We start from the raw sequence: 24,181 nt of genomic DNA, 5'->3' as shown, positions 1-24,181 counted from the left end.
GGGAGGCGCAGAGGACCCAGAGGGCCAGCCTATCATCAGCGCGCGTTACTGCAGGAGTGCGTGATGTCAAGATGAAAGGTGGAGCACAGCTGAAAAGCAGGAAGGGATGAGGAGCTCGGCACCGCCACTAAAGCAGGACCCACATGCGGACGCCAGCTACAACGCTGACTGCAGAGGAGGAGGACCAGCTTGAAACAGTACTGGGGGTATACAAAAGTTATACACAATGTGCAAAAGAATGGAGAATGTATGGGTGGCACTCCAGGTATCTGTTTTATGTGGTTTCATTGTTATAGTGGATCTATGCTATGTTGCTTTCTCTTTTCACTTCCATGTGACGGATGCAACGGTCATATGTATAATTGCAATCAATGGCTACCAAAGAGCTTTGAACTCTAGGAGGATTTAGCCTAAGTGTGACTCTGTCTGAATTTCACAAGCATGTTTGTGTGTAACTTATTGCACTGGTTGCTACAGATGGGCAAAGGGGTGCTATAGAAGATTTCCACTTAAAGGGTGTTTTCCTGTTGTTTTTCTCTTTTTTGCGTCAACCATTACTACCAACCTAGATGATCAAGACCTGGAAGTTGGGGTTTCTATTATTGATTTCACTCATTATAAAATATCTATCACTCTGTGGACATCAAATTGAAAGATGCATATTGCCTGATATTTTACACTGTTTCCTTTATGTATTTACCTATTGCACTGTGCACCATACGTGGGTGACCAGTGCCAAAGAGGACAATTTCTTCATAAGCACAGGTATACTGTAGCATCTCACACAGTAAATGCAATTGCCACCACAACTTTACCCTGTGCCGCCTATATGTAGCAGTTAGACTGGAGCCTTTCCACAGTATGCGCAACCACTAATTATCCACAAGGGACAGGGCAGCAGCCCTGCCATGCTGCTGAAGTGTTTGACCCCAGCCACAGGCACGTGAGCGAGTATAGCACCACCTCCCTCCATGAAGCCCCAAGGCCCCAATGCTGTGAAGGCCCGGTGGTCTTCCCACCGTACCCGCCATCCAAAAAGATGCAGAGCCAAAATCACCACCCATAGCTTCTCAGACTTCTACGGTGCAAAGACAGCCAAATCATAGTTTGCCAGTGTGTTAATCTTGTTTTGATTGGAGATTTGTTTTGCTCTGTTCATTTTGCCTTTCTATTACATAGTCACATAGTAGATGAGGCTGAAAGACATACGTCCATCAAGTTCAAACTACTGTATGATAAATTTAGACAACGGATACTTTGTCGTATATCCATACTTACAGTATTTTGATCTAGAGAAAGGCAAACAAAAAAACCCTAGTGAAATACTGTATCATCTACTGATATCTCTTACAGTGAAAAATAAATTCCTTCCTGACTCCAAATATTGTCAATCAGATTACTCCCTGGATCAACATCCTTCACATGTTTTCTTATTTGGTATATCCCTGTATACTTTGCCTTTCTAAAAAAAAGATGTTCAACCTTTTATTGCAGATATCTATTGTATCTGCCATCACAGTCTCCATGGTTAATGAATTCCACATTTAACTGCCCTTACTGTAAAGAACCCTTTCCTTTGTTGCTGGTGAAATCTCCTTTCTTCCAACCTTAAGGTATGACTCTGTGTCTTTGTACTGCCTTAGGGATGAATAATTATTTTGAAAGCTCCTTGTATTGTCCCCGAATACATTTTCCTCGCCTCGTAGCTCTGTTTATTGGGTCATGTTTATGAATATTTGAATTTTTGTACTTGTCTTTTTTTTTTCAATTTTACATACAATAGTTTCATAGTAGATTTGGTTATAAAATGCATATGTCCATCTGTATCTAATGTCCTTGTCCCGCAGCACCTTTGTGATAGGCTGCAGAGCGCTCCTTCTAGTCAGGGTTATTGGGGAGATATCCTGGAAAATAGTAATTTGCCCTCGTGGTGGTGAAAAATGGCCGATCCCACGGTCTGAAACACCTTCCAGAGGGAGCAGCATGCCTAAAACAACTGGGAATCACAGACGCGGCTACTTACCCGGGGAGTCCAGAGATACGTCCTCCACAATCAGCGGACTGGGAGACTGTGTCCACACCAGCCAAAAAGTGGAAGGAGAAGGCGGGGGAGTGCGCCAAGTAAATTTTGAAGGGACAGCCGCACTGGATCGCTGCCTAACTACTTCTTCAGGGAAGACCTCTGGGTAATGGCCAAATTATTCCCTGAAGAAGTAGTTAGATCTACGAAACATGTTGGATGTATTAATGCCATAATTTTGCCTATATTCATCCTTTGGATTTGTATCACTATCAGCTTATATTGGCTGCCACCGTGCTAACTGAGTGATTTCTGCGCCGGTAAGAGACTGTAAGGGACTCTCCTTCTTCCTCCCTATTGATTCCTCCATTGCCACGAGAACTGTGACGTCACTCCGCTACACCACGTGACGGAGCGGCATCGTGGCACGCTGTGTAAGCCCCTGCAGCTGCGGAAGTGTTTGCAGAGCAATTCCAACAGCTCTGGACTGCCCTAAGATCATAGCAGCTGGGAAAAGCAGCGAATCTACACAGGAGACATGGGGGACTGTAGGGGAATTCCCCTGGAGGCAGTATATCGCCGGTTGAGGAGCGGTCCCACTAAGTGTCTGAATCTGCAGTATTACCAGGCTGCTTGAAAGGAATCCCCTTGTGAGCAGCGTCCTGCTGTGTGAGGAGTGCATGAAGGATCCCATGCCCCAGAACCATCATAGAGGCTCCTGCAGAGACAGCTGAGTGCCAGACCGTCCTGTTTTACAGCTACAGAGTGGTAACCAGTGTGTTATGCACTAAATGCACATGTTATTTCTATCTGATGTACGCAGATTTATTACCCCTTTAACATTGTAATACATTCTATTACTTACTTCACTATTTGGCGTTGTGCGCTGTTTTCTTTTTGTTTCCATTTCTTAGAGTGTGTGGGGTGCTGAGCCACCCCTAATGTTTATAGCAGCAGACGCCCTTATCAACCACACGGTTATGTTATAATTTAATTATTTAATCACTTATTCACTGTGGTATTGTGGTTTACTTTATTTATATATGGTTTAGTCACTGCACTGTATTCAATTATAAGGAGATAGATAGTAGCGCACAGTTTATTTCTGTTTTTAGACTAGGGTTAAGGCTGAGTTAGACATCCTAGAGTTTTAGGGAAGTTTTGCTGAAATTGACAGTAGCTGCCGGCGGGTGGGCAGAGGACTACCACCAATCCTGCCCGTAGGCATGCGCCGTTGGGACGGGAATGTGGGTCTAGCTCGCAACCCCGTCAAAGACCCGGGAATTCATGGTCGGCGAGTGAGACCATGGGACTGGACTGGGAGGGAGGAGGGTCTTGGAAGGAGGAGATACCTCCGGGCGTTGAACCTGAGGTCCTTGGAGACCACTACGGTTCTCTGTGTATGTGTCTATGTTGTCTGTTTTCCTTGTCCTTCCCTTTTGTTTCCTTCCCGCCCTATACCAGATTCCCTCAGAGAAGGAGCGGAGACCAGCAGGAGTTGAAAAAGCAGATGCAAGCACCACTATGTGCCATATAATCCGGGTAGGAACTGGTTCTACTTTTTACACAGCGATCCACATAACACAAAAGTATGGCTGTAACATTCATATCCCAAAATGTTAAAGGTTTAATAGCCTGAAAAAAGCGTAAAATCGCCTTCTCCGAATTCAGATGGAGAGGCGCGGATGTTGTTTTCCTCCAGGAGACACATTGTAGCATGCATAGTAGCCCGGGATTCTTTGACAAAAGCTATAGGCAGTTCTTCCTGTCCTCCGCTAAAGATAAGAAAAAGGGAGTTGCTATCATATTCAATAACAAATCCCCCTTCCAGGTGGAGAGAGTGAAACGGGACAGTAAGGGGAGATATCTGATTCTGGTAGGGCTCCTGCAGCAGTGTAAAGTGACGTTAGCCTGCGTCTACGCGCCTTGTGAAAATGAGCCTCAGTTTTTCGATGAGTTTTTCCAGACACTCCAACGGTGGGCAGAGGGGAATGTGATCCTCGCGGGTGACTTCAACATAGTTATAGACCCCCGAATAGATAGATCCCCACAGCAGCAAAAAAACAGATGAGCAGGCAATGGGCCTTTGCTGGAAGGCCTAAGGCAAGGGTGCCTGGTAGACATCTGGAGGGAACAGCACCCAGGCGAGCGTAGTTATACATTTTATTCCCATCCCCATGACAGTTACAGTAGGATTGACCACTTCTTTGTTTCAAGTAGACTGGTTCCACAGATTTCCGACACCAAAATACATGACATTACATGGTCGGATCACGCATCGATAGAGCTACGATGCGCACAAATTAGTCCAGTTAGCCCGGGAGCAAACTGGAAACTTAATGAATCGTTGATTAAGATACCAGATCTAACGAAGTCGGTCAAGGAGGAGATCATTCAGTTTTTCCAGACCAACCTAGGCAGTGTGGAATCCCACACAATGTTGTGGGAGGCTCACAAAGCCACGATGCGGGGGGTGCTGATAAGCATAGCAGCTAGATGGAAAAAACAAAGGGACGCCAAATTGGTACATTTATATAAGAGGTTACATGAGCTCTCTACATTACATAGCCGATCAGGTAGAGGAGACACATTAAAGGAGCTGAAGGATGTAAGGATTGAGCTTAACCTGCTCCTCACATCCCGGGCCGAGAAGGATTTGAGTTGGACACGGAGGAATTTTTTTGAGAAAGGCAACAGGCCGGACACAATGTTAGCTAACAGACTCCGCAATAGGCAACCAAATGACAACATACAAGCAATTAGGACAAAACAGGGGAGTTATACTCTAACCCCAAAAATATAGTGGAAGAGTTTAAAAAGTATTATGCACAGTTCTATAACGGGGAGAAGGTGGTTCATAATGTTAAGACAAGTGGTATACTGCAAGAATTTTTAGCAGATGCTGCACTGCCACGGCTGAACAGATTGGAGCGCGAGGCAATACAGAGTGATTTTACACGAGAAGAATTAACAGCAGTTGTCAAAAACTTAAAGTCCTCTAAAGCCCCGGGCCCGGATGGGTTCTCCAATCTTTACTATAAAAAATTTATAGGTATCCTAGCCCCACATATGCTTTGGTTATTTAATGGGGTCCTGGCGGGAGAGCCCTTCTCGGAGCAGATGCTCCAGGCGTCGATCTCCTTGATTCACAAAAAAGACAAAGATCCCACAAATTGCCAAAGTTTTAGCCCGATATCACTGATCAATTCGGATGTTAAGATATATTCTAAATTACTGGCCAACCGGTTAAGCGCTGTCCTGCCTAGGCTGATCCACCCGGACCAGGTTGGCTTTATTAGAGATAGACAAGCGGCCGACAATACCAGAAGTATTGTAGATATAATTGACTTTGTTGATGCCAACAAGGTCCGGAGCCTGTTGTTGAGCCTGGACGCGGAGAAAGCCTTTGACAGGATAGACTGGCCATACTTGGAGTCCACGCTTGGGGCATTTGGGTTCGGGGATAAAATCCTAAGGGCGATAAAAGCGATATACACAGCTCCAGCAGTGAGGGTGATTCACCAGGGTTTCCCCTCAGAGTTGTTTCGAATCAAAAGTGGTACGAGACAAGGATGCCCACTATCACCCTTGCTTTTTGCCTTATGCATCGAACCACTAGCAGCACAAATACATAGCAATCCAGATATAACTGGAGTACAAATCCACTCACAAGAACACAAAGTGGCTTTGTATGCGGACGATATTATTCTGACGATAACAAAACCGCTCACCTCCCTACCTAACCTGTTTGAGCTTTTGGGAAGGTTTAATCGGATCTCTGGCTTCAAGATAAATCAGACAAAATGAGAGGCGTTTAGTTTGAACATCCCACGAGAGATAGAAAAACTAATAGAACTCAACTTCGAGTTTAAATGGCAGTCCAAATCCATAAAATATCTGGGGGTGCATATCACAAAAAAGATAGAATCCCTATACCAAGCGAATTATCCCAGTCTATTGAGGACTCTAAAGAAGGAACTGAAAGACTGGTCAGCATATGGTATTTCGTGGATAGGCAGAATCTACAGTGTAAAGATGAACATCCTCCCCCGGCTACTATATCTGTTCCAGACTCTTCCGATACCTGTGGTGAGATCTGAGATCAAAGAGTTACAAAATTCAATAACAAAATGTATCTGGAGGGGTAAACAAACACGGATAAGTGCAAAAATTATGCAAAAACCTAGGGAAGCTGGAGGACTAGCAGTGCCATGCTTGTTGTCCTATTATAAAGCGGCGCAATTGTGCCAAATTACACAGTGGAATGGAGACCCAGAGCTGCGAAGGTGGGTGGCACTGGAGAGGGAGTTGTGCGCCCCGCTGGAGTTCAGGGATCTAATTTGGTACCCGAAGAAAAGAGTAAGGGACATAAAGGAGCCTCTAACCTCCGTGCTCAAATCAGTGTTGGTCTGGGAAACAGCCAAAAGTAATTGCTAATTGACCTCAAAACACACTTTAATAGCCCCGTTGTATGACAACCCAGATTTTGCTCCTGGGCTAGAGGGTAAGAATTTTACGCTTTGGCATCAATTAGGGTTTAGAAGACTGAAGGACCTGGAGGGTAGAAATACCATCAAATCATTTGACCAATTAAAGTCGGAAAAAGACATCCCTAACACAGAATTTATTAGGTACCTCCAGGTCCGGGCATTTTACAATAACCACTTGGTGAGATCACCGTTAACGAATTTTGCGGGGCACTGACATGCGGGGACTGATGTCTGCTCTGTACAGAGATGAGGTCAGTGCTGACAAGGACGACACACAGACCCAGATTAAGGAGTCAATGGGAGTCAGATTTACAGGGGCCACTAGATGACAAGGACTGGACAGAAATATTTAAGGCTGCGGCCAGTAGTTCCATCTGCACGACATTGAAGGAGAACTCATATAAAGTTTTGTTAAGGTGGTATCTCACTCCAGTTATACTGGCTAAATTTGTTTCAGGCTCTTCCCCGCTCTGTCCTAGGCAGTGCGGGGAACAGGGAGATCTGGTGTACATGCTGTGGTCCTGCCCGAAAATTGTACCCGTTTGGAGTCAGATTCGTGATTGGCAACAGAGGATATTGGGCCTCCAAATTCAGCTAGACCCGTGGCTGTTCCTATTAAGCAAACCCACAGACGAAGTATCAAGAACAGGGAACAAATTAATAGCACATTTTGCAACGGCTATGAGGTGCGAGACCACAGCATTGTGGAACCAGAATGCAATTCCATCAATAGAAAAAATCAGAAACAGAATTTGGTTTGTTTGCCAGATGGAAAAGTTAACGAGTTTGGTTAATGACACTGGCTCAAATTTTCAAAAGGTCTGGCTGCCTTGGCTAGCTCAGACAGATATTCCAGGGGCTAGCAATGCCACCATTTGGCTTTAATAGGATAAAGTGAGTTCTCCTTGAATGCACAGTGACGGATGTGGACAAGATGCGGAGAAATGACAGTAGGCCCCCCTACAGGGATCTAGTAAAAAGCGGGTACATCAGCACATGTGGATATAAGCAAAATGGAAAGAGTGAATGGCGATCACCAAGTCGACGAAAATAGGAAGAGTCTTGGCATCCCCTTCTCTAAACCCCGCCACCACCCCCCTTTAGTTCATGTCTTGTTGTCCTCCCATCCCTTTTTCTGTTAAATGTTGTATGTCCTGAATGGATTTTGTCTACCCTGTTACGGCAACTATATTTTGATTGTATGATATACATGCAAAAACCAATAAAAAGAAAGTTAAAAAAAAAAAATATATATATATATATCAAATACAAAGATTACTAGCTATTTTAACAGCATAGAATATTAATCGATGTGTTCACTGTATTATCTACTAATTGTAAAATAGCTCAGAATTAAATCCTTTTCGCCATAACAAATTGCAATTTTTTTTAAAAAAAATGCATATGTTCATCGTGTTCAACCTATGTTAAATTTAAATGACAAAGATACTCATCCTATACTTGTATTTACAGTACACTACCGACACACTTTATTAAAGTGTGGCCGGTTCCGCAAGCCGGGAGATTTCCCGGCTTGCTAGTGGCCGCCCCTCGGCGTGCCGCGCGTCATAGACGCGCGGTCACGCGTCTTCGGGAGCCAGCACCCCCTGCACGCGCGTCCAGGGCTCCCCGAGGGAGCCCTGGTGTCCCGCGATGTGCGGGATGGCGGCAGGGGGTTCCGGGGGACCCGGCGGACCCGGCAGCGGTAGGGAGAGCGCCCCGATCGGAGGGCGCTCTTCCGCTGCTTCGGCGCGCGCCCGTCACACTCGGGCGCGCGCCAGGCTACTGCTGCGGCCAAGAACGGGCAAATGCTCGAATAAACTTGGCCGCAGCAGTATATTTATCCAGAGGAAGGCAAACCAAATAAACCCTAGTAAAATATCATCCAATTATGTCTCATAATGAGAAAAGTCAATTCCTTCCTGACTCCAGTAATGACAATCATATCTCTTTCGAGATCAACATCCTTCGTATGTTTACTTATTTGGTACTGTATATCTCTGTAACCTTTTCTTAAATATATCTATTGCATCTGCCATCACTGTCACCATGGGTAATACATTTCCTATTTTAACCTCCCTTATTGTAAAGAAAACCCTAGCTGGTGAAATCACCTTCCTCCAATCTCAAAATCGCAAGGGATGACCCAGTATTGTTTGTACTGTCTTTGAGATGAATAGTTCTCTTGCGAGTTCCTTGTATTGACCCTGAGTATATTTGTAAATAGTTATCATATCCATTCTTAGATGCATATTTTCTAATGTACACAAATCTAATTTACATGTAGCTATCCTTTCCTCATAAATCAGTCATTCCATTCCGTTTATCAATTTGGTGACTCTTCTATTCCAATTTATCCAAGTCCTTCTGTAGAGAAATAACATCCTGAACACATAAAGAGAAATAATCCCTGTGAACAAGCACTCTTCCTCCAATGAAATAAAATAATAAATTGTTTAATGTAGAAAGGAAAAACAAAAAAGTTAAAACCTATTAGATGCGAGAGATTCTACCCATCCTGTGCCAAGTGTAAATGGTACAGAGATACAAATGCCACGTGTAAATGGCACTGATTAGTGTTCCTGTCTACTATAGACCCGGGGCAGAAATTGGTAACTACCACAGGTCAGAATGTTATACACTCTTAAATACCTAACCCTGAGGCGGGAATGTGAATCACTGTACATATGGTATATATATGTCACTACATATAGTGATGTGGTAGTAATCTACAGATCTAATTCTAATCCCTTACAGTGGTAAACCACACACTTGGAGCAAACAGCCCCATAGACCACTGGGTTGACCCACTAATAGGGGAGAAAGATCATGTAGATGACCATAATGTAATGGGTTAAATACTGCTACCACTGTTCATGCAGTAGCTTGCTGTGAACAACTAAGCACAGGTAACCATGATGTAATGGGTTAAACACTGCTACCCCTGTTCATGCAGTAGCTTGCTGTGAACAACTAGGCACAGAACATACAGTATGCATAAGAATGTGTGCTAGCATATAAGGGCTGGAACTCAGCACTGCCTCACTGAATGTCACTCATAGATGGAGACAGTGAACCCAACCAATAAAGTAATGTTGTATAACACACACACACAAACAACTAGCTAGTGGGTGCTTCCTGGTGCCCACAACTAGTTTAACTGCCTAACAGCATGCAAAAGCGGTAGTCACAGGGGCTAATGGAACAAACAGGAAATCCGATGAATAGTAAAGACACCACAGCTTAGCGCTGTGGTCGCATCTCATGACGTCAGAGACACAGCGTCATCAATACCCGACATACGTTTCGTGCTACATGGGGACTTCGTCTGGGGTGGGTGGGCGCCACATCCCCTGCTCCCTAAGTACCCGTTTAGAGGCTGTGATTGGCTAACCATGGTCCAACCACAGCAGCCCAAATCAGCTAGTGGGTGGTGGGGGGCAGGGCTTGCGTCCACTTTAATGAACACATTAAAAACAGTCACAACCTGTCAATAAATAACACAGGAGTGACTGACATAAAAACCTGGAAAAGCCTCATAAATACAGAGATAAAAAGATATTGTGCTACAGTTGCAGATGAGAGGCCACTGCCAAATAGGTGATTAGTGATACTACAGTAAGTATGTAAATGTGGACACAGCTCTAAGTATGCACAGATACCCCTGTTGCCATAGAATACACTGCAGACTAGGGGAAGCTGTAGACATACACTGGATAGACATACCTGGAAAAAGTATCAACCTTATATATTAATGCTGCACTGTGTAAATAAAGCACCATACATAATGTGATGAGTACCAATAGGGAATACTATTACAGTGGCCAAAAGACAACTAGTCCTATATGTACCTTGGATCATAACTCTGTCTAAATCATAAAAAGGTTGTATACCCAAAGCCTTCATTGAGACCGTGTGGTGACTGGGTTCCTAATAGGTAGCTTCACATCTGAGCAGCAAAGTGTCCAAGTCATCACGTCTGGCCCCAAGTATGATGTGATCAATCCCCTGGAATGATATAGAGGAAGTGTCACTGTTGTGAAACCTTGTGACATGTCTTGCCACGGGCATATCAATTTCCTTTCTGATGGTACCCACATGTTCTAACACAGGCCTTCTCAGTTGTCTCGTGGTCTTGCCACACACGTCGCCAGATACACCACTCCAATGGTTTACAGTTTATGAATTTATGGATGTTAAATTTCTTAGCCTTGTCCCAATTCCAGAATTTTTTAGAGGGGTTCATAAACTTGCACCCCTTGCACAATCCACATGCATAGGAGCCCATAGTTTTGGAGCGTAGCCATGTGTGTGTAATGGGTGCCACATAGTGACTCTGGACCAACATATTGGATAGATTCTGTAGTCTCCTATATGTAATTGACGCATTGATGTTTAGGGTTTCCTTTAAATCATCGTCTTCCAGAAAAATGTGCCAATGGCGGTTTATGATATCACGAATACTGTGCCATTGTCTGCTGTATGTGCCTATAATACGTATAGGTTGTTTCCCACATTGTCTGGTGGGACCTGAACCCTACAGAAGTCACGTGATGTTTTTTTGGCTCTCACATATGCTTTGTTGATGCTGGTCTTACAGTTAGATTTCATGATACTGGCCTCTTGTTCAAACAGGGGTTCACTAGAACAATTTCTCTTGGCTCTAAGAAATTGTCCCTTTGGGATACCATTTATGAGAGATCTCGGATGGTGGCTAGTGGCCAAAAGGTGATTATTAGTTGCTGTGGCCTTCGTATGCACAGCTGTAGTTACTGCTGCGACACACTTTATTCGAGCAAATACCCAGTATGTACCTGGCAGATACCTGGAATGCGCCGCTCCTCACCTCTGACAAGCCCCGTTGCGTTTGCCTTCCCAGCCACGGTTCATGCCTGGCTGACCTGTTAAATGATAATGATTAGGATTTAATAGGCTGCAATGCTTCGCGTGTCTACCAGATGGCATAAATTCACGAATTGTAATGCAGTATATATATATATATATATACTGATATATATACTGTGCAGTATTGCAGCCAGCGGGAATAAAATGCTTCAATCCCTGCCTGGAAAATAACGCAATGCACTCGGGCAGAAAACAGTCACAAACCTCAATACACCCGAGTATACCCGAATTCGTGGGACTAGCCGAGCTCGAATAAAGTGTGTCGCCAGTGTAAACTGCCTTCAGATTTCTTCTTAATAAGTAGGTCCAAAAAAGTAATTTGAGCCACATCAATTTCACTGGTCAATTTCAGGTAATAATCATTAATGCAACAAGAGACAGGGGGTGCCCAATGCTACATCCCATTGACAAACATATACGATGAAATGTATAAAGTAAAATACTTCAATAATAATAATAATATTAAATACTTGATTATTTGGTTAACCCTTTGGCCAAAGCGTCATAAGCCTGCATACCAACGTCAAGGTATAACCAAATTAATGCAGGTCCTACACTACACTATACTGTGAACCCTTCCTTTTACCTCTGTAAGAGGGGAAGAACCATAATAGGTCTTGTTCCTGCAGCAAATGAAATGAACTCCCAAGTTAAAAAGGGGAAGGAGGAGGAGTGAGCTCTGGGGGGAGGTGGCACAGCCTCCAATTGACTGCTACCAGTCAGACAAAAAATATATATTCATCATGTGGTGGGTGTGGGAGTTTGAGCTAGCTGGGAATGTGTGTTAATATAATCATTAATGTTCAATTTCTGAACAAATGCGTGAAACTGATCTGGTGTGCCACTCCAAAGGAGCAGCACATCATCGATGTACCGCGACCATATGTCAATGTACTGTGTGAAATCCTGCATCTCATTGGTGAAAACCTCACATTCCTCCCACCAACCCAGGTAGATATTTGCGTACGTTGGGGCACAAGTTGTCCCCATCGCCGTTCCCTGGAGTTGGTGGTAGGTTTTCCCGTTAATCAGGAAATTGTTATGCTTTAAAAAATACTGTAAGAGATCTATTACAAATTCATTATGATTAATGAGATCCACCCCTCTGGCCCTCAGAAAGTGTCTTACTGCCCGTATACTCACCTCATGCTGTATACTCGTATACAAAGATTCTACGTCAAGTCATGCTAAGAAAATGTTCTCCGTTACCTCCACACCATCCAATTTACGTAGAACACCGGTCGTATCCTTTGTATAGGACGGGAGGTGGGTTACGAATGGCCTCAGAATAGTGTCCAGATATGTACTGGCATGTTCTACTAAGGAACCAATGCCTGACACTATCGGTTTCCCTGGGGGTTTCTGGGGATCCTTATGCAACTTAGGTATGGTATAAAAAGTTGCTACCTTTGGGTGTTTGACCATCATAAAATCAAATTCTTTTTGACTTATAACTTTATTGGTCAAACCCTGTTGTAGGATGGATCTCAGAATCTTACAGTATGCTATGGTGGGGTCTGAGGGTAACACCTCATAACAATCTTTGTCACTCAAGATTCTTAGATTTTCTTGGATGTATTTTGTTTCATCAAGGAGGACAATATTGCCCCCCTTGTCAGAGAGTTTTATGACTACTCCTCTCATATCCGACAAATCTTTGAGGGCCTGTTTTTCATCCTGGCTCATGTTGTTGGACCCCCCTCTTTTCTGCATCTGTTCTAAATCATGTGTCACAAATTTGATTAATACATCAATGTTAGAGCTGGTAGTGGACTGTGGAGTGAATTTACTTTTTGGACCAAGACTTGCAAAGGGGCCATGTCCTGATTCTCTTTGATTGTCATTAAGAAGAGAGATAAGATCTTTAAGATTCATAAGATCTGTATCACAGCAAGCTACTGCATGAACAGTGGTAGCAGTGTTTAACCCATTACATTATGGTTATCTACATGATCTTTCTCCCCTATTAGTGGGTCAACCCAGTGGTCTATGGGGCTGTTTGCTCAAGTGGGTGGTTTACCACTGTAAGGGATTCGAATTAGATCTGTAGATTACTACCACGTCACTATATGCAGTGACATATATATATATATACCATATGTACAGTGATTCACATTCCCGCCTCAGGGTTAGGTATTTAAGAGTGTACAACATTCTGACCTGTGGTAGTTACCAATGTCTGCCCTTGGTCTATAGTAGACAGGAACACTAATCAGTGCCATTTATACGTGGCATTTGTATCTCTGTACCATTTACACTTGGCACAGGATGGTTAGTATCTCTCGCATCTAATAGGTTTTAACTTTTTTGTTTTTCCTTTCTACATTAAACAATTTATTATTTTATTTCATTGGAGGAAGAGTGCTTGTTCACAGGGATTCTTTCTCTTTATGTGTTCATTTCCCCTTAGTCCCTAGCACCCCTCCACTCACACTATGTGTGGTTTGGCATCACATTAGGCTGTGCTGTCTCCATCTCTCATTTTCTCAAATAACATCCTGCTCTGATTTTACCACCTTACACAATTTAGGGTCATCAGTAAAGACGGAGACTGTGCTCTCTATGCCAAACTCAAGGTCATTAAGAAACCAGTTAGAAAACCGTGGCCCCAGTACCGAACTCCACTTCCAACTTTAGCCCAATCTGAAAGGTTCCATTTACGACAACTCTCCTGCCTGTCCTTCAGCCAGTTTTCAATCCAGGTGCAAATATTATCACCCAGACCAATTTCCTTCTTTTTTTTCCCACTAACCTCTGGTGTATCAAAATGTATCAAATTAATTGTCTTGTCCCGATCTACATTTCTACTTACCTCCTCAAAAAACTAATAAGGTTAGTGTGACATTACCTGTCGCTCATAAATCCATAAGTACTAATACTAATAACTTTGTTATGCAATAGGTATTCCTTAATGTTATCACTTATTAAACCTCCTGGTAGCTTCACTACTATTGTTGTCAGGCTTACATGTCTATAGTTCCCTGATTGTGATCTAGTGCCCTTTTCTAATAGGAACCATATCTTATTTACGCTACTGTGGTACTGAGGCTGTGGAAATGGATTCCTTGAATGTTAAATATTAAATTAAAATGGTCTGGCTATTATTGAACTTGGCTCCATAAGAACCCTATGAAAATAGTAGGAACGTGTTGTTGGGCTTGAGGCAGAGAGAGGATCCCAATGGCTGGAGTAGGCAGGTGTTCTGAAATCAGGCAGTCCAGGGTCAGGGCAGCAGAGAGCAAACAGGTTAGGGTCAAGGCAGATGGCAGGCAGAAAGATTAGTCAGGCAAATGAGGGTCAGGCAAACGTAGGCAGCAATCAAGAATGTATAACAAGTGGATGGTCAGGCAACAGGTCAGACGGCTCATGGAGAAAGCAATGGCAAAAGGCCATTTGATCTGGCCACAGAAGCTTGCTGGCTTAAATAGCAAGCCAATGAGACTGAAGCAGCAACAACAGAAACTAAAAGGCACACTGGTGTAAATGCTGCAGGCTCAAGTCCCGCTGGACTTAACAGAAAGTAAGTTTATTTCTGTAATATCTAATGTTTTTCAACTAATTTATTCAACTCTTAAAGATTTTGTGGGGGTGATGTAGCAAGGCAAATGTGGAAGGATATTAACAAAATTTGCGTCATTTTCATCTTGCGTCTATGTATGACTGTCTTCACACCAGTTAGGGAGAAGTCATATAACACACAGGGCCTCATGCAGAGAGCATCGTTATTTCGAAATCCGCCATTTTTTGTACAATTTCGCGCAGAAACCGGCAGAAAATGGCGAGTTACGAAAAACGCGCCATTTTGTTTTTTCTATTGCTAAAACTCGCCTCGCGGCTGGCGAGAACCTCCATCTCGCCATTTTTAAAACTCTCCGAATGCAGAGAGGTGCGAACGGCATGTATCGGCTGTTCGCGCCAAGAAAATGGCGCGATTCTCGCATTTTTGCCGCGCCAGGAAAAGATGGCAAGATGGCGCTCGCCGCCTATAGTAAAGGGGAAAAAAAAGGCGCGAATTTGTTTTTACACGTTTCTGAAGCGCGCATCTCGCCAATTTAAACTCGCCACACGCATCTATGTTAAACATAGCAGAATTCGCACTTTTCTGCATATGGAGAATAAAACTCTCCAAAAAAGCTACTTTTTATGAAATTCGCCAATTTTAAAATTCTATGCTCTCTGCATGAGGCCCACAGATTGTTATGAGATGTATCAAACTTTGCATCTCACGCGTGACAAAAATCCATCAAGTCTGAGGCAGCGTAAAGTTGTATTTATTTTTTCTTACATTTGCTGCAAACATATAATGAATCAAGTTTGACCCTACCTGTCTTTCTAATTATCGACCTGTCTCCCTCCTCCTGCCTTTTGCCTCTAAACTCCTTGAACGTCTTGTATTCTCTTGCTTGCTCCATTTTCTCAACACCTATTCTCTCCTAGACCCTCTACAATCTGGCTTCGGCACTGCTCACTCCACGGAAACAGCCCTCACTAAAATAACTGACGACCTCCATGCTGCCAAAGACAGGGGTCATTACACTCTGCTCATATTACTTGACCTCTCTGCAGCATTTGACATAGTGGACCACCCTCTTCTCCTTCACATTCTCCATACTCTATCCTGGATCTCATCCTACCTCTCCCATCGTACTTTCAGTGTCTCTTCTGCTAACACCTCCTTCTCCTCTATTGATCTCTCTGTGGGGGTACCCCAGGGCTCTGTGCTGGGACCTCTTCTTTTTTCTCTGTACACACTCTCTCTAGGTGACCTAATAACATCTTTTGGGTTTAATTATCACCTCTATGCTGACGACACACAAATATACTTTTCAACACCCGACCTTACACCTGCTGTACAAAATAAAGTTTCTGAATGTCTCTCTGCTATATCATCCTGGATGGCCCTCCGCCACCTTAAACTCAACATGGCTAAAACAGAGCTCCTCATACTTCATCCCAAACCTGGCCCTACTACCTCCTTCCACATTACTGTTGGAACTACGATCATTCACCCAGTAGCCCAAGCACGCTGCCTAGGGGTCACACTCGACTCCTCTCTCACATTTGCCCCTCACATTCAAAACATTTCTAAAACCTGTCGCTTTTTCCTCCGCAATATAACTAAGATACGCCCTTTCCTCTGTTGCTCGACTGCTAAAACTCTGACTCAGGCCCTCATTCTCTCACGTCTTGATTACTGTAACCTCCTGCAGTCCGGCCTTCCTGCCTCTCACCTGTCTCCCCTACAATCTATCCTAAACGCTGCTGCCAGAATCACTCTACTCTTTCCTAGATCTGTCTCAGCATCTCCCCTCATGAAATCCCTCTCCTGGCTTCCAATCAAATCCTGCATCTCACACTCCATTTTTCTCCTCACTTTTAAAGCTTTACACTCTTCTGCCCCTCATTACATCTCAGCCCTAATTTCTCGTTATGCACCATCCAGGCTCTTGCGTTCTTCTCAAGGATGTCTTCTTTCTACCCCCTTGTATCTAAAGCCCTCTCCCGCCTTAAACCTTTTTCACTGACTGCCCAACACCTCTGGAATGCCCTTCCCCTCAGTACCCGACTAGCACCCTCTCTATCCACCTTTAAGACCCAACTTAAGACACACTTGCTTAAAGAAGCATATGAATAGCACTGTGGATATTCTGAACACATGATACATAAAGCTGGGCCCCCTGAAGATGCACTTACCAGAACTCCCTCCTACTGTCTCTGTACGTTCTCCCTACCTACCAATTAGATTGTAAGCTGCTCGGGGCAGGGACTCCTCTTCCTTAATGTTACTTTTATGTCTAAAGCACTTATTCCCATGATCTGTTATTTATATTATCTGTTATTTATTTGATTACCACGTGTATTACTACTGTGAAGCGCTATGTACATTAATGGAGCTATATAAATAAAGACATACAATACAATATAATACAATACAACGAAGTAATGCGTCAATACAAACTTTTATGACCATTTTTTTTCCATTGATACATCTCCACCTATACTTTAGGTTTAAACCAACAACGGATGAAAAATAATAGGACATTTATTTATTTGCCTAGTCGTGGGCATTGTCATCTCCAATAAGGAGTAATGCAAGGTAAATATGAGAAAAGGCAGCAGTACTCAGTTATATTTTCTCTGTATTACTACAACGTTTTGTTTTGTCTTAGAAAACTTACTAGAAGGTTTTGTTTTATCTTGTGTTAGGAAAATATTTCTATTCAGGCAAGGTGGGTAATATCACAAGCCTAGATGGTATTTATGAAGCAACATTTAATAGTATAGTTTCCAAATATAGAAAGACATTTTTAACAAGACTGTTTTGCAAAGCTGATCTTTGCAGTTCTGCATCACTGAACTTGTCTGCAAATTTAGCAGCAGGTCAATTTCCCATCTACTTTTTGCAGTGTATTTTTAGGCTTTTGGTAAATCTTTGTAATTGGATTTCAAAGGGGGATATGTGTTGACCATTGTCAAATGAATTGCCATCTGAAACAAACGTTGTATGTTAATGTAAAACATCCTCTAAGGATTGCATTTACAAGGAAGCGCATTCACATCTCATCTATAATTTGAATTAGGACAAATAGTACTAAAAAAAATTATGTCTATGAAATATACTTGGCTTGACAAGTCATTCAATTTTACACCCCATTTTCAGTAATCATAGCTGTGGGGAAAGAACACACATCCAGAAGAAATCAGCAAAGTGTAATGATTCAGTTTCTCTGTATTCTATTCCAAAGTCATAAAACTGTATGGAACTCATTGACTAAAACATATACTGTAAGCATGTTCTGCTGCCACACTGAAATAAATGTAACACTGAACCATTAGAATGGCTTAGTGAGTTAGGACCTATGTCTTCACAGGAAAAATGCTATGAGGATTTTTATAAAGACTGACAATGTAAATGAGCATTAATATATTTGAAACATCCATACTTGGCCTTTAAGTTTCAATACATTTTAAGCTAACATTTTATTTTACCAATGTAGTAGGGTGACCAGATGTGCTAATTTATCCGGGACAGTCCCAATTTTTAGGCCTCTGTCCTGACTATTTGGGGTGCTGTCCTTGTTTTCTATCCTGATGGCTATGCATGCGCAATCGGCAAACACTGATCGGGTATGCGCGGTCGGCAAGTGGTTTTGCTGGGACAAATATGGTCACCCTGCGATGTAGCCACATGGTTGGTCGTACTGCCCTCATGAAATCTGCTATGGGCACGTTTCTAATCCCGGATAAACACTAACCAATAAATCTAGTACGCTTTTCTCTTCAAAAAAAAACCTCATATAAAATATTGTATCAAGAACAGGTTAATTTAAGATCCAAACTTCGTAAGCCTCACAGTTTGCTCTGAAGTTAGAGTTTATTTCGGAACTACAGTAATTTTCAAATTTGAATGAAATTCTGGCAAAATCTGAAGAGTAGCTCATCCTTGAATTCACTTTTTCTGTTAAAAACTGGGCAAACTTTTGAGTTTGTGAATGATACAGAATAACCTGTAAATTGTTGCAAAAAAGTTCAGATTATTTTTTAAATATTTTTAGTTTTTATGCTTAAGTTTAAAAGAAATCAACATCCAAATCATCAAGTTCCAGCAAAACCAGAACCAAAAAGGAAAAAAAAGTGACAGTGTCCATTTTTATTAATTACATCTATTATGATTAGCCAATTAAGATGGCAAGTGTATATTAATAAAAGATGTCTCTGTGTTTATCTATCCCGAGATAGTGCAGTACATTTATTGAAAAACTTTTAAAAACATACAGAGGCTAACTATGCACTCAAAGCCAGGCGTAATGGTCCCGCTGCTGGGGAAACCTGTGGAATTCTGACTGCGTATTCTCCGGCTGCGAGAAATCTCTAAGTGGGCAGTCTCATCAGAAACAACGGACCCGCAGGCAGACATGACTTTTACTGTTCCTCGAGCCACAACATCACTAGCAAGTCTGGGGACAGTAAATTTGATTATATCTGTAGTAACAAATTAGATATACAAGTTTATTAATGACCTTGAGGTTGGCATCGAGAGCAAAGTCTCCATCTTTGCTGATGGTACTAAATTGTGTAAGGTAGTAGAATCAGAGCAGGATGTAATTTCTCTCCAGAAGGACTTGGAGAGACTGGAAACTTGGGCAGGTAAATGGCAGATGAGGTTTAATACAGATAAATGTAAGGTTATGCATTTGGGAAACAAGAATAAACTGGCGACTTACACATTAAATGGGGATACATTGGGGGAATTCTTGATGGAGAAGGATTTAGGAGTGCTTGTAGACAGCAGGATTAGCAATAGTGCCCAAAGTCATGCAGTAGCTGCAAAGGCAAACAAGATCTTATCTTGCATTAAACGGGCAATGGATGGAAGGGAAGTAAACATAATTATGCCCCTTTACAAAAGCATTAATAAGACCACACCTTGAGTATGGAGTACAATTTTGGGCAAACCTGCTTAGAAAAGACATTCGGGAACTAGAGAGAGTGCAGAGAAGAGTCACCAAATTAATAAAGGGGATGGGCAATCTATCTTATGAGGAGAGCTAGCTAAATTAGATTTATTTACATTAGAAAAGAGGTGTCTAAGAGGGGATATGATAACTATATACAAATATATTCGGGGACAGTACAAGGAGCTTTCAAATGAACTATTCATCCCAAGGGCAGTACAAATGACTCGGTCATCTTTTTAGGTTGGAGGAAAGAAGATTTCACCAGCAACAAAGGAAAGGGTTCTTTACAGTAAGGGCAGTTGAAATGTGTAATTTTTACCCATGGAGACTGTAATGGCAGATACAATAAATTTGTTCAAAAAAAGGTTGGACATCTTTTTAGATAGGAAAGGTATACAGTGATATACCAAATAAGTAAACATGGGAAGGATGTTGAGCCAGGGATTCATTCGATTGCAAATCCTTGGAGTCAGGAAGGAATTTCATTTTCCCCTTATGAGATCATTGGATGATATAACACTGGGGGGTTTTGTTTGCCTTTCTCTGGATCAATAAGTAAGTATAGATATTGGATAAAGTATCTGGTGTCTAAATTTAGCATAGGTTATAGGTTGAACTTTATGGACGTACGTCTTTTTTTCAACCTCATCTACTATGTAACTATGTAACTATGGGCCTCATGCAGTAAGCGCCGATAAGCCGTTAATCGCCATTTTTTTTGCCAAATTTGCCCTCCCGATTCAGTAAGTGCCGATAAGTGGGAAAAATCGGCACTTTTTGAACTCGGCTGAATTCAAGTAGCCCCGATCAGCTTTTCGCTGCTGATCGGCTCTCCAGAATGGAGAGTTTTTCGGCAATTCGTCCCGCCAACTAAAGTTTGCAAGTTGGTGGAGGAGAAGCATCGGCAAGGGCGACACTTAGAAAAAATCAGGTCTTTTTCCTGTCTGTGATTGATGCCGGGGGTCTCCGGAGCTGATACCAGCACCGGAGCCCCCCGGTATGCATCCGAGGCAGGAAAAATGCATGTACAGCCCTCTTCATTACCTTAGTGGCTAACCGCTAAGGCAATGAAGGGGTTATCCCACCGTGCCAGCTTTATTGTGGGTAGCGGGTGTGGGTGAAGGGGGTATTTGGCCCTTGTTGTTTGTTTAGGGCTTGCGGAGGGTTGCGGGTGCACTTAACCCCTTCAAGACCATAGCAGTTAATACCGCTACGGTCATGAAGGGATTATGGCAACCCGCTACCCACCCGCAAGCTCTAAACAACCACCGTTGTGGCTATTACCCCCTTCACCCACCCCCGCTACCCACAATAAAAAATAATTACACACAGCAGCCCCACACTAAATAAATAAATAAATATATCTAAATAAATAAATAAATAAATGAATATAAATAAATAAATATATATATATATATATATATATACTATAAATATATATATATATATATACTGTATATAAAAAAGTAGCACCAAAAGGTGAATATTAGTGTGCCAATATATGACAATAAATGTGAATATATAATTAAACTATAAATAATATAACAATTAATAGTGTACAGCAAGCAGCATTAAACTAGAACAATCATAAGGATAACACAAGATAACATATAAAATATAATATATGAAAAGTCCAATGTCTAAAACCTGTATAAAGTCCTGACAAATAGCACCAGAACAAATGTACAGATCCCAGGGGTCCACGGCAGCTCTCACATGGAGTAACCAGCTCCACAGCAGAATCTATAGAAAAAACAAAACAGAGAGCGCACGCCCCATAGTGTAACACTGTAACATTTAATGTTGGGGAAGGGTGGATGGAGGGATTAAAAACACTCACAAGGTTAAAATGAATATAAAGCAATTTGTGATATATAATCACCACTAGGCAAGTCCAAACTGCAGCAGGGAGTCCAAAATTCGCTGGATATGGTCACTCAAACAGCGCTGTCCCTCCGGTTCACTCATCACTTCATCACGTAGTGTGCTCCTTTACGGCCGGGGAGCACATGCAGTGAATTCGAGGCCAACTCTGATACCAAATTACTTTGGAGGATTTCGAGTGAACCGGAGGGACAGCGCTGTTTGAGTGACCATATCCAGCGAATTTTGGACTCCCTGCGGCAGTTTGGACTTGCCTGGTGGTGATTATATATCACAAATTGCTTTATATTCATTTTAACCTTGTGAGTGTTTTTAATCCCTCCATCCACCCTTCCCCAACATTAAATGTTACAGTGTTACACTATGGGGCGTGCACTCTCTGTTTTGTTTTTTCTATATATATATAGAAGTATATATATATATATAGATATAGATATAGATATAGACAGTGTTCGACAAACCTATACATTTGCTCGCCCCGGGTGAGTGGATTTAACCCCCGGGCGAGTAAATATTGGCCCAAGCAGCACAAGTTTGGTACTAGGTGGCGAGTAGATTTTTTTGTGTGGCGAGTAGATTTTTGGGTGATTTGTCAACCACTGGATATAGATATAGATATATATATATAACCCCAACAACCCCTATAACCCCTAACATATACATATATGCACATCAATGATACTATAGGCCGGCGGGGATGAAGCGGCCTATAGTCTGCGGGGATGAAGCGGTGGTCCCACATCCGTGGGGGCACCATGGACCCATAGGTGCAGGGATGAAGTAGTGGTCCCACATCCGTGGGGGCACCGCGGACCCATAGTGAGCACTCGTGAGTTCCCCAGACCCTGGGAGTTCCCCAGACCCGGGGCTCCCAGACATCCGTGGGCCTACCGTGGGGACCCAATTGTGGCCCACGGTGACCCAAGGAGACCACCTGGGGGCCTTGGCGCTTGGCCGGACCCACCAACAGGCCTCCAGAACCTGTTTGAAATGAGCTGCTGGTACCTTGTAGGTCTGTCAGGTGCCCCGCCAGCCCGCCGGGGACTCTCGTGGGGCTGGGGTATGAACCCTGTATGTAAAAGGATAAATCATGTATTTATGGGGGGCACAGGGGGTGGGTAATGTATTTAATAAATAGAATGATGCTTATTGTGGGGCTGTGTATTGTTTTTATTGTGGGTACTGGGGGTGAGGGGGAGGTGTATTGTCCCCAAAGGTATGTGGGTAGGCCTCCCTTGTGGGTAGTGGGTGAGGGTGGTTAGGCCTCACGGGGTGGGGGGTTAGTGTGGGAGGGTATGTAGGCATCCCGAGTTGTAGGTGAGGGTGGGTTAACCCCTTAATGACTGTAGAGGTTAATAACCGCTATGGTGATTAAGGGGTTAGGGGACATTACATTGGATGTTTTCATTCTTGTGTCTGTTTTGCAGCAGCGGAGGGGGCATGGGCAGGATGAAGACAAGGGTGGCCTTCATCGTGGCAGCTGGACATGGGTGAGTACTATATGTATTTAATGTCTTGATTGGTGTTTATGTATTTAAAATGGGCACATTCACTATTATCCATTTGTGGATCATAGTAATTGTGGCCATTACTATACTGTATGTGTTAAAGGGGGGGTATTTCTTTATAAGTATGTATGTGTTTTGACATTAATTTGGGGGGGGCACATAATTCGTACTGTAGGCCCCCGTTTGGATGTATTGGTATTTTGTTTTGAATATGTTATTGTTAACATTCATTTGCAGAATGTATATGGTGCATAGATTGTATGCATCATATATACAATGTAAATGCAATGTTTTGATTGTCATTTGAGGTTTTTGATTGGCATTTGAGGATTTTGATTGGAATATCAGATTGGATTATTAAAGGAAAATGATTTTATTGTAGTGTGTCTGTATGGAGAAGTGTTATTTATAGTACAGCATGTTTTTGATAACCTTTCTACATTTATTTGTATATTGGTTCATCATGTTTGTGTATATATATATACCTCTCTCTCTCTCTGTATATATATATATATAGTTGCATGGTGAAGCCTCTGTACAAATGAATGGGTGAAAGGTGGGTATCAGGCCAGTGTGGCTTAACCCCTTAATTACCTTTGCGGTTATTATCCGATACGGTGTTTAAGGGGTTAATTGATAACTGAATGTAATTGCAATGTATTGGCTTTGTATTGGCTATGTATTTTGTGGGCAACGAAAGACAAGGATGTTGCTGGCGACGGGACTTCTTATTGATGAGGTCAGTAGTACTTTATTTATTTTAATATGCTAGTTAATGTATTTAATAATGGGCAAATAATCTATTATCCCAATCTGGATAATAGTTATTTTGCACATTATTATACTGTAGATGTTGGGGGGGGGGGTATGTATTGAATATATAGGCCAGGTTTATTTTTTTTACATTCAGGGTTG

General features: G+C 42.5%; 1 protein-coding gene across 1 annotated transcript in view; it reads right to left on the bottom strand.

Moving 5' to 3' along the window:
* Positions 1-24,181, bottom strand: part of MALRD1 (MAM and LDL receptor class A domain containing 1) — a 662,703-nt gene that overhangs the window by 377,638 nt on the left and 260,884 nt on the right. The gene's annotated exons all lie outside the window — the stretch shown is intronic.

This window comes from Ascaphus truei, chromosome 2 (genome assembly GCF_040206685.1).
Source record: "Ascaphus truei isolate aAscTru1 chromosome 2, aAscTru1.hap1, whole genome shotgun sequence".
In the NCBI taxonomy this organism is placed as follows: Eukaryota; Metazoa; Chordata; class Amphibia; order Anura; family Ascaphidae; genus Ascaphus; species Ascaphus truei.
The sequence above is the reverse complement of the archived record's forward strand: the minus strand, read 5'-3'. Positions and strand labels throughout refer to the sequence as shown.